Source organism: Antechinus flavipes, chromosome 1 (assembly GCF_016432865.1).
Source record: "Antechinus flavipes isolate AdamAnt ecotype Samford, QLD, Australia chromosome 1, AdamAnt_v2, whole genome shotgun sequence".
NCBI classification, from domain to species: domain Eukaryota; kingdom Metazoa; phylum Chordata; class Mammalia; order Dasyuromorphia; family Dasyuridae; genus Antechinus; species Antechinus flavipes.
Window position 1 is genome coordinate 118,951,838 of NC_067398.1, and position 10,980 is coordinate 118,962,817.

A 10,980-nucleotide genomic window follows, 5' to 3' on the forward strand; every position below is an offset into this window, starting at 1 on the left:
GTATTTATGATGAAAAATGCTTTCAATTTCCAAAGAAAAAAACTGATAAGAGTTTGAATGCAGATTAATACATATTTTTGAAAACTTTATTTTTCTTGGGGTTTAGTTTTTGATTTTTATTTATTTATTTCTTTTGGTCTATTCTCTTTTGCAACATGGCTAACATGGAAATGCATTTTGCTAGACAGCACATGTATAATATATATCAAAGTGGTTGCCTTTTCAAGGAGGGGAAAGGGAGAAAAGGAAGGAATATGATTTGAACTAGCTACACTCAGCGAAAGAACTCTGGGAGATGACTATGAACCACTACATAGAATTCCCAGTCCCTCTATTTTTGTCTGCCTGCATTTTTTATTTCCTTCACAAGCTAATTGTACACTATTTCAAAGTCTGATTCTTTTTGTATTGCAAAATAACTATTTGGATATGTATACATATATTGTATAAATTAAATACAATATTTAATTTATATTTTAACATATTTAACATGTATCGGTCAACCTGCTGTCTGGAGGAGGGGGTAAGGGGAAGGAGGGGAAAAGTTGGAACAAAAGGTTTTGCAACTGTCAATGCTGAAAAATTACCCATGCATATATCTTATAAATAAAAAGCTATAATAATAAAAAAGTCAAAAAAGGAAGGAATATGATGCTCAAAAATTATTTTAAAAAACAACCTAATGTTAAACATTGTTTCCTACATGTTATTGAGGGGAAATTTTCAAAAAATTTCTTTTAAAAAATGAAAGGGATGAATAAGGTGATCCCTAAAGTTCCTTTCAACTTTAAATCCTAGATTAGTAATGTAAATTCAGGATTCAATCAGTCAGTGAACAAGCATTTATTAAGTACTTAGTATGTGCCAGGCACTATGCCAGGTGTCTGGGATAGAAAAGTGAAAAACAATTAATCTTCCCTCAAAGAATGAACATTTTAATAATATTATGATGACATTCCAACCTATTATTCATCTATTGAGTTGAATAATACATAAATCTACCTTGGGAAAGGAAAGTTACATAGAAATGAAATTAGGTAATCTAGTAAGTGAATAATTTACATATGCACAATCTAGAATTCATAACACTTCATTTCCTTTAAGGCTTATTATCCCATTAGAGTTATTTTTAAAAAATCTATTAGAGCAACTGGGTGGCACAGTGGATAGAATATTATTAACCTTGGACTCAAGTTTGAATCTTGCCTTATCCAATTCTAAGTGAATGATCCTAAGTAAATAACTTAACTTCTCTCAGTCTTACTTTTCTTATCTGTAAAATGGGGATGATAATAACTTACCTCACAGTACTGTTGAAAAGAGCAAATGAGATAATATATATAAACCCTTTTGTAAATTCCAAAACTCTTTATTAATGCTATTGCTATTACTGTTGCTGTTGTAATATAATTATGATCACCATGCCCAGATTTATTTTTAAATATGAGTTATAGATATGCTGAATAACTATCAGTGTCTTTAAAATATCATGTGACAAGACTGATCTACTGCTTATAAATTTAACATTCTCTGACAACTAAGCACTATCTTTGCTTTAACTTGTATTTTTTAAATTGTATTTTTAAAAATTGTATTGTATTTTTTTGTATTTTTTAATACAAATTGTATTTTTGTGTTTTTAATTGTATTTAAAAAACTATTTTATTATAGTTAAATATAATTGAATTCCTTCATAATCTTATATTTTTTATGTTTTTAAAAACATTATTCTTAAGATTCCATAGGGTTCCTCAGATGGACAAAGGCCATTCGTATAAAAAAAGGTTAAGTACTCCATTTCTAACTATGTATCAATTTTACTTCTTGAAGAATTCCTTAAATCTATAATCCAAAATCAGATTAGATTTAGAAATTTGTGACTTCATCTAATGCTAAAATGTTATTTGTTTTTACTTCTTTGTTATTACTTAATAGATCTGTGATCTATTCATACTGTTTTTTTTTTTTTTTTAAGAGCTTTCTTTGTGTCCCCAGGCCTTGGGATATAGTAAGTATATAATAAATGCTTGTGGATTGATTAATCCATCTGTTATCCTTCACTTCTGATACAAGATCACCCAATCATAGATTTACTTACTTATTATGTACCATGCATGGCACTATGTCTAGAGGAATGGTCTTAGTGTCAGGAAGACTTGCATTCTTCCTGCTTTAACACTAATTGTACACTATTTCAAAGTCTGGTTCTTTTTGTATAGCAAAAGTATATTTTAGTTGTGTGAGTCTAGGCAAATCTCTTAAGCTCTCAGTGCCTCAGGCAATGCTGCAAAATCATAATATATGTAAGGAGGAAATTTCTATACTGAAAAGTATTCACACTGATTAATCATATATGTGAACTAAAAAAAAAAATCCCTAACCAAATTACCACTTCATCCTTTTGGATCATCGTTGGATTTTGCTTCAGCCTGCTTATACCCCCCTATTTCTTTCCATTGTCCTTTGGTCACATACAATTTGAATTAATCAAAGATCATTGATTTTCAAATTAGTTCCCCAATGAGTTCCATTATAATGCAAAAAGAGATAAATTTAACAATTCTTACCAAAAACAAACAAACAAACAAAAAACTAAGTGCTTTAGACTGTGTCATACAATTGGACAATGAAACAGTTCTGCCACATCTGTATCTGGAACATATGGATTCCAGATCAATAGATCTCTTTTGATTCCCCATTAACAATGAATTATATTCAGAAATTGAATATGAGAAATTCTGTAACTGCCTTTCTTATTTCCAAATTGCTTTTAGTTATATACAAGTTTATTTTAAAATACCAGAGTTCTGAAAGTGCCCTGTGTTTGTGAAGTTTGAAATACTACCGTTTCTGAGGAATCCATGAAAAGAAATCATGTAAGAATCCAATGTAAAGGTTTGTTGTAAAGTTCATTGTAAAGAACTTCAACAGTTTATTTACAAAACATTTTCTTTCAACAACTCTGTCTAAATATAATTCAAAGCCCATGGGAAGCAGAAGGTTTAGCAGTAATAACATTTCAAAGGCAATCCTTCCTTGGTCCAAGGCAACCTTGTAGCTTGGCCTTGGGGTTCAAGAGCCAAGGCTTTCAGTTGCAACACTAGGGAACCTACCTTTAGCTCAGAGAATCACAACTAAATTCTAAATTCAGATTTAATAAACATGATAAATATTGAATAAACATTCAAATTTAATAAAACAGTGTCTGCTCTTATGGAACTGAACAGTTTAGTACAAGAATAAGACAAATAATAACAATGCAGATAAATTCTAAACATTACATGATAAGTGCAATCCTATGAACTGAAGTCCATTTTGTTATCAACAAAAAGAAAATTTTCCTGGAGGAGGCAGTATTTGTAAATTGGGTAGGAACAGAACTGTAACTATGGTGGTACAGGAGAGGCTTTTCTCCAGGTGCCATTGAATTTAAAGGGCTCTTTTAAAGTCATTTGAATGCTTTATTTCCCCCCGCCCCCGACCTGCACCCATAAGAGTTTATGGAAAATGATGATATAAGGGGGTAAGACCATCATTTAACACTGAATTGACCCTTTGTAGGACACTACTGCCTTTCACCAAAGTCTGTGGAAGTTACAGTCAGACAGCTCTTCTTCCCTTGAAGGTTTGCCATTATTTCAACAAACTGAGTATTTCCCACTCACAGCTTGAAGAGGAATGGGAATGATGGGAAATCTGAATTTTTAAGCTAAGACTGGGCTATATACCTGGACATGGAAGTGGAAAGGAAACATGGAGTTACCCATTCTGGATTAAGTTTTGGATTTGAGTAGAATTTAGACTGATCTGAGTGCTTTACTAGCACTAGAATCTTTAGCTAGGCCAGGACCAAGGGACCTTCAGAACATTGGCTCCTCAGGGCCAAATCACCATGAGGTGGGACAAAAATTCCAATTTGTATCAAAGGTCCTATCAACCATTAATTCTCATGCTGCCCACCTTAAGAAAATCTGGGTTCTGTCCTCAGTACTTGGGATTCTCTGAAGATTAGGAAGAGGAGAGAGGTACGTAGTGTTATATCTGCCCAGGGAGGACAAAAGAAGAAGAGGGTTCTTGCCTTTTCCTATCCAGTGCTTTGGTCTGATCTCAATAACACAAAAATGAAATGGGGGACTAAGATTACAAATTATGTGGTAATGGTAGTGATAGAAAGGAGGAGTAGGTGGGTGGAAAATAGTGCTGGACTTCCCACTATCTCCATGCCCAGCTCCCTAGAACCTCTGGATTTGCCATTCATGGGCTCACTAGAAAGTACTAAGTCAACCTCAAGTGGGAGGTCCCTGTTTCCCCTCACTACTGACATGAATAGGAAAATAGGTATCTGTTTTTACTCCCTCCCTTTCAACCACCTTCCACTCACAAAAAACACCTTTCTTTCCTATCGTTCCTCTCCTAATTGCAAAAGTTCCTAGTAGTCACAGCCCTTGCACTGAATAAGAATATAACAAAAGGAGAGAAAAAAGACATTTTAGACAAAGGAAATCAAGTGAGCAAAAAATTAAGTAGTATAACCCAGGACAAATATAGGAGAATCCAGAATTTGTAAGTAAGATAGTTATCAATCCATTTAATAAATGGCAATTATGTTTAAAGCACTGAAAAGATAAAGCTAAATGCAAAATCAGTCCCTTCCTTTAAGGCATTTGTATGATGGTAGGAATAGAACATATAAAAAGATAAATTAATACCAGACAGATTGAGGAAGGAAAGTGCTGTCAATTTGAAAAGTTTACACACAAAGAGAATTTTCAGCTGAGCCTTCTAGATTTTATATGGTAGAAGTAAGAAGATATTGCCCACCAATTTGGGGACTAGAATGAGCAAAGATATGAAAGTAAAAAGATAGAATGGTGAGCTGAGGAAACATTTAGTAGTTCAGTTTAGCTAGAATATAGAGTTTATGAAAAGAAATATGTATGTGATAAGTCTGGAAAGATCAATACAAGTCGAGTTTGTGGGTGCATGGCCTTAAGTGCTAAGGCAGGGAATTTATATTTTATTTTAAGGACAATAGGAAAACCAACTTAGAATTTTTTTTATTAATAGAGTAGTATTGTTAAACTTTTATCAGAAATATTAATTTGGCATCTTGTGGTAAATTAGAAAAAGGAGAGATTGGAAAACTAGACTACAGAAAAACTATAGTCTTGGTGAGAGGTGATGAACAAAATTATGAGAACATTTTCAGAATTGAAAAGGAGACAGTAAGAGAGGGGTGTGGAGGAAAAATCAGTAAGATTTGACAACTAATTGGACTTGATAGGTGAGGGAGAAAGAAAAGTAGAGGTGACAAACCTGGGTGACAAGAAAAATGGTAGTATCTCAAAAATACAAGTTTGAAGGAGGGGCAGGTTTAGGACATGACAATGAGTTTTATTTTTATTGTGATTTTGAGATGTTTATATGAAATACAAGGGAAATATTAAGTGGGTATTTGGTAATGTGAGTTCAGGAGAAATGCTATTATTGGTTATGTAGACTGAGGAGTCATTTGCATAAAATTATAATTGAGGGGCAGCTAGATGGCACAGTGGATAGAGCACCAGCCCCAAAGTCAGGAGGACCTAAGTTCAAATCTGGTCTCAGACGCTTAATAGTAGCTGTGTGACCCTGGGCAAATCACTTAATCCCAATTGCCTTAGCAAAAAAAAAAATAATTGAATTTCTGGATACTGTCAGTAATAGAGAAGTTGTAGAGATGAGAGTATCCAGGACAGAGCCTTGATGGGCACCACAGTTAGGAATGGGAGATGATGATGATCAAGCAAAAGAGTTTGAGAAGGGGTGACCAGACAGGGAGGTGAATAAATAGGAGAATAAGTACCCTGAAAACTAAAACCCAAGAGAAGAGATTACCTGGGAAGTGAAGGATGTTTATACTGTCAAAAACTGTAAAGGTCAGGGGATGTGTGCAAGTGATTATTTGGTAAGGGTGGTGTGACAGAGTCCCATAGTATAGTGGAAGAATGGAGATCTACTAAACTGTTTCCTTCTTGTCAAACTGAGATGTGTTAAAGACCTTAGCTTTGAAAGACCAAGTTCTCTCATTGCATTCAATCATCCTGATTTTTATCTGGCCACTGGACCCAGATCATTTTGGAGGAGAAAGTGAGGCTGGTAATCTTGCATAGCCCTCTTCCACTCAAATCTAGTTCATTTGTAGGTCATGGCATCACCTCCCTGATGTCATGATTGTTTACAAGAAGGAAGGACAAACAATAACAATCATTGCTTATGGACATTACATAACATTTCTCTCTGTTTCCACTTCTGTAAAGTAGGCGAGTGATAATATATTTTCTTTATTGTTAGGAAATTATGTTGTAAGCATTAGAGTACTGCATAAATATCAGCTAGTACTATTATTAATAATATTAATGATATTTATGAAGCAATTTTTTGAAGGGGACAGTGTAAGCCCACTGTTGTAGGGAACTACCAGTGAAGAACCATCCTCTATAACAGAGACTGATATTTGCTCTGCAACCTAGAAACTTTAGAGCATTGTTTACCAGGAAGGTAAATTACTTACCCATGGTAAGTCATTTGTGTCAGAGGCAGAACAAGAACCCAAGTCTTTCTGACTTTAAAACCACCTTGTTATGTACTACACCTTGTGGATAGGTATGGGTAGTATTTTTCATAAATTTTAGTGATGAATTTTTTTTGGGGGGAGAATTTAAAAGAATAGTGGTGATGGTCCCAGAGCCACAAGGAATAAGGAAGAATTCAGCACTGGACTCTATCCCCAAGATGATGAAATTTGAAACCAAGAGATAGATAAATTTTTAGTGGTAGCCTTTGGAGGGTTACAGATTAGGTCTTTGAGTTGGGACCCTCTTCTCTAATCCTACTTTGCTGAGCTGGCATCTAGGTTTTAGGCATAAGACAATATGATAGCAAATATGATGAGAAGTCAGAGCATTGGTGACAATTGAGGTTCATTTTAACTTTGGGTAACCACAAATTCCCATTTCATGGGCAGCATCAGCTTCAGCATTTTCCACATGTCTGTCTGGCCACCCACCTGCTCAGGATTAATAATGTTTTATACTAAGGAAATTGTTCAGAATGCTAATTTCATTCATTCATAAATGAAATTAGCATCCTGAACATATACATACATATATATGTATGAATGTATATGTGTACGTATTTGTAAAATGATCATTTTTTGATACTTCTTTCTAGAACATAGTAGTGGTATAACTACTTGCAGAGTAGGGGCTTGCTAAATACAGTCCCAGAGATTACCTACAGATAGCTTATGGAGATCCAAAGGGACATTGTTATCTGTGTAAATTCTACCCCTTAGCAGCTAGAGTTTGGCTTCCGTTCTGGCACCGGGTAAAGTAAACAAGAATGTTATTCTGCTGTTTTTCAGTTTGTGATCCCATTTGGGGTTTTCTTGGCAAAGATATTGGAGTGGTTTGCTATTTCTTTCTCCAACTCATTTTACAGATGAGGAAACTGAAGCAAGAAAGGTTAATTGACTTGTTCAGGGTTACACATCTAGTAAGTGTTTGAGGCCACATTTGAACCCACACCTTCCTGACTCAGGTCTAGCACTTGATTTATGGAGCTGACTAGCTATCCACTAAACTATTCATTTCTCTTCTTTCTGTCCTGTTTTCTTTAGACTTTGCTTATGCTGTAAATATGATAGTCTAGTTTTCTGGCAGCTCTTTTGGTCCTCCTAGTTACCTTGGTGATTTTCTGGCTTTCTTGCCTAGAATGGACTTCTCCCCAGCAACTCTTCTTGTTGAAATGCATCCCTTCCTTCAGGGCACTACTTGGGTCCTATCTCCCCTTGGAAACCTTTCAGCTGGAAGAGATTTTCTTCTTCCCCAGCCTTTTCATGATACTTCTTTTTGGCTGTTTGCCTTTATAGGTCATGGGTCTGAAAATGGTACAAGAAACCATCTAATATAGTTCACTTATTTTACAAATATGGAAACTGCATCCCAGGAGGTTAAATAACTTGATAAAGATCATGCAAGTAGTAAGTGGCAAGAGAAGATTTGAACCTAGGCTGTTGAAATCCAGAGACACTCTCTTTCCATTGTATCATGGAAAGATGCTTCTTTATTTAATAATAATAATAATAATGATAACAATAAAATTTGTATAACATTTACTATGTCCCATGCACTTTATAATTATTATTTCATTTGATCCTCACAACAAACTTAGGTGTATGACAATTATGTGCATACTTTATCTCTCCTTATTAGAACTGGAGTTTATTTTCATCTTTGCATTCCCAATGCTTAATACAGGATAGATGCCTAAGAACAGAGTAAAGATGTGTTTATTGAATTAAATTAAAGAGAAATACCAGGGTATGGCAGAAAGAGCACTAGTCTGGGAGGTCAAGAGGACTTCAATCAAGATGGGGCTCTAAAGCAACTCACATACTCTTTTGATAAGGTTCAGTTTTATCATCTGTAAAATGGGAAGGTCAGACTAGATAACCCCTTTCAGCTCAAGATTCTTTGATCCTATCAATTACCTTGAGAAGTTGTAAAAAAAAAAAATCATAGCTGAGCTTAGCTATGTCAGAGGCAGAGTGATTTAGGGATAGAAAGAGCTGGCTTCCAAGTCAGACAGACCCAGAAAGACATCTCTCACATAAATTGACTATAACAACCTCTCAGGGTCTCTGGCATTTCTCTCTAAATGGGGGAATGTATGCTGACTTGCTTTGGTAAAAGGAATTTCTTAACTAGGAATTCCATATGTCAATGAATTTAGAAGTCCAGGTTTTTGTTAATGTTTTAACAGCTAACATTGATAAAGAGCTTTAAACAATTATATATATATATATATATATAATATCATTTGAATAATGGTAGTCAAAGATTGCTATGGCTCCTCTAGGAGCAAATCACTTACTCTCACTAGGCTTAGATAGCAGAGGCAGAAAATCTTGCTCATTTCTCTATCTGTCTGTGTCTGTTTGTCTTTCTCTGTCTCTCTCCCCTCTCCCTATCCTTCTGCTGCCTTGAATAGCCAACAGAGTAATAATCTAATCAATAACATGAAGTCATCTATGGAATGGCTAAAGAGATGTACCTAATATAGGACTTAGAAGATTGAAGTTTTGGACTTCTTCATCTTCACTCCCTTCACTCCACAAAGAATCATATCATTTAAAATTTGGAAATGCCACTGGAAATCATGTGGTCCAACTCTCTCATTTTACAGAAAAGGAAACTGAGACCCGGGAAAGTAAAACAACTCGTCCAAAGTTATACAACTTATAAAGTAGCAACACTAACACTAGAATGAATTCCCAGGGTGGATTGCAATGAAAATGAGAGCTGGGCTCTCTGCCAGACAGCCAGATGAATGGAGATGAATGAATCCATCTGGATTCATCTCATGTAGTTTTTCTATGACTATTGTTTTGCTACACACTTTCAGACCCTGGCATAGAAAACCCTAAGTTGAAACTTTTTTAGTCAATGCAGACTGCTTCCCCTGGATACAGGTAGAGGTCAGTAAAAGGATGTTTTTCTTAAGGAAAGCATTCCTATTCCTCCAATCCTTCTTCTCCTATTGCTGCTACTTCTCTCTGGCTCTCTAGATAAGTGAGTTTGTTTTCCTTTTCTCTCCTCCTTGTTCCCTCACAACACACTATCCCACCTTTTGATTCTTTGCCAGTCTTAGGATTTGCAAGCTAATCAGTATTCCACATCCTGCCACCCTCACCCCTAGATGACATACACATACATACACATCATCTTTTTCAAGTCGCAATACTTAGGTACATAAACCCAGGTAACAATTTTTTTTTTTTTTTTTGTAGTTAAACAACTAATGAGACTTCCTACAGGTAGGTACTCTACTCATTGCCTGCCCCAGGATGCGTGGGAATGTAGTGCTCCCGGAAGTCAGTCTGTCATTGCCAATAAGCCTTATACTAACTATTAGACCCCTTCTCTTCCCCCTCATCCTTTTCATTTGGACAGAAATCATTCACATCCTGAAAAGCTCACAATCGCAACATAAATTCCTTCTTTAGGTGGCATATGAAAATACCTTTTAAAAGACTAATGCATCTGTGTGCAGTTGTAAAGCATATGTCTGAGTGTATCTGAGGAAGAACCAAACCCTCTCAGTTACAGGTTATTTTTAGTGCCTTAGCATAAGGGATGATTTCCAGCCTGTGGTCAGAGCCCTTGTTTTCCCCACATACTCTTTGGAGAACTAATTGCATCAAGCATGCATCTGATAGAATCTTGATCCTTTTTTTGTCTTTCCTTTTTTTTTTTTAATTCAATAGCCCTTGACCCTTTAGCATCTTTCAGTCCTTTCACCACCCTACACACACATGCAGATGGGAAAATCTATATAGCCTAATATATAACCTGACACATTCTAGCAGCACCAAGTTAGGTCAATACAGCTTTCCAAACAGGTTTAGACACACAGTACTCACTTGTGCCAGAGAACCAAGTCGGTCAGGAGACATATCAATCCAGGGACACTTCCTGAAAAAGGACGTGAAAATCCATTGTGGGTAAAAGCTGTTTCATGAACAATTGGTAAATCTTGAGAGAAGATGTATGAGAGAGAGAGAGAGAGAGAGAGAGAGAGAGAGAGAGAGAGAGAGAGAGAGAGAGGAAGAGAGAGAAATATCTATGGACTACAGTGCTGACTACACTGTATCCAGCCTGACAGCTCTGTGAGAAATACTACTCTTATGCACTTGTTCACTCTTTCTCCATTAGAGGAGGAGTCAGTGTTGCAACATTTATGTTCCTTGCTTGAGGCAAAACACTGATTTTCTTCAGCATGCAAAATGTCCAGAGCTTGCCAGATTTACAAGGTTACGAGGTAGGAGAGGAGGAATGCAGCAGAAACAGAAGAAATAACTGATTCTCTTCAAATTAGCTTTGTCTTAATACCACAGATTGTCCCCTTGTTTATAATGTGAAAACACACACACACACA

At 35.7% G+C, this 10,980-nt stretch overlaps 1 protein-coding gene across 1 annotated transcript in view; it reads right to left on the reverse strand.

The window, feature by feature from the left end:
- The window catches only part of PRLR (prolactin receptor), a 201,685-nt gene extending 191,090 nt beyond the window's left edge, over window positions 1–10,595 (reverse strand). Inside the window, exon 1 of the mRNA XM_051989686.1 lies at window positions 10,466–10,595. The gene's annotated coding sequence lies outside the window, so the exon portion shown is untranslated. The remainder of the gene's footprint in view (window positions 1–10,465) is intronic.
- Between the last annotated feature and the right edge of the window lie 385 nt (window positions 10,596–10,980).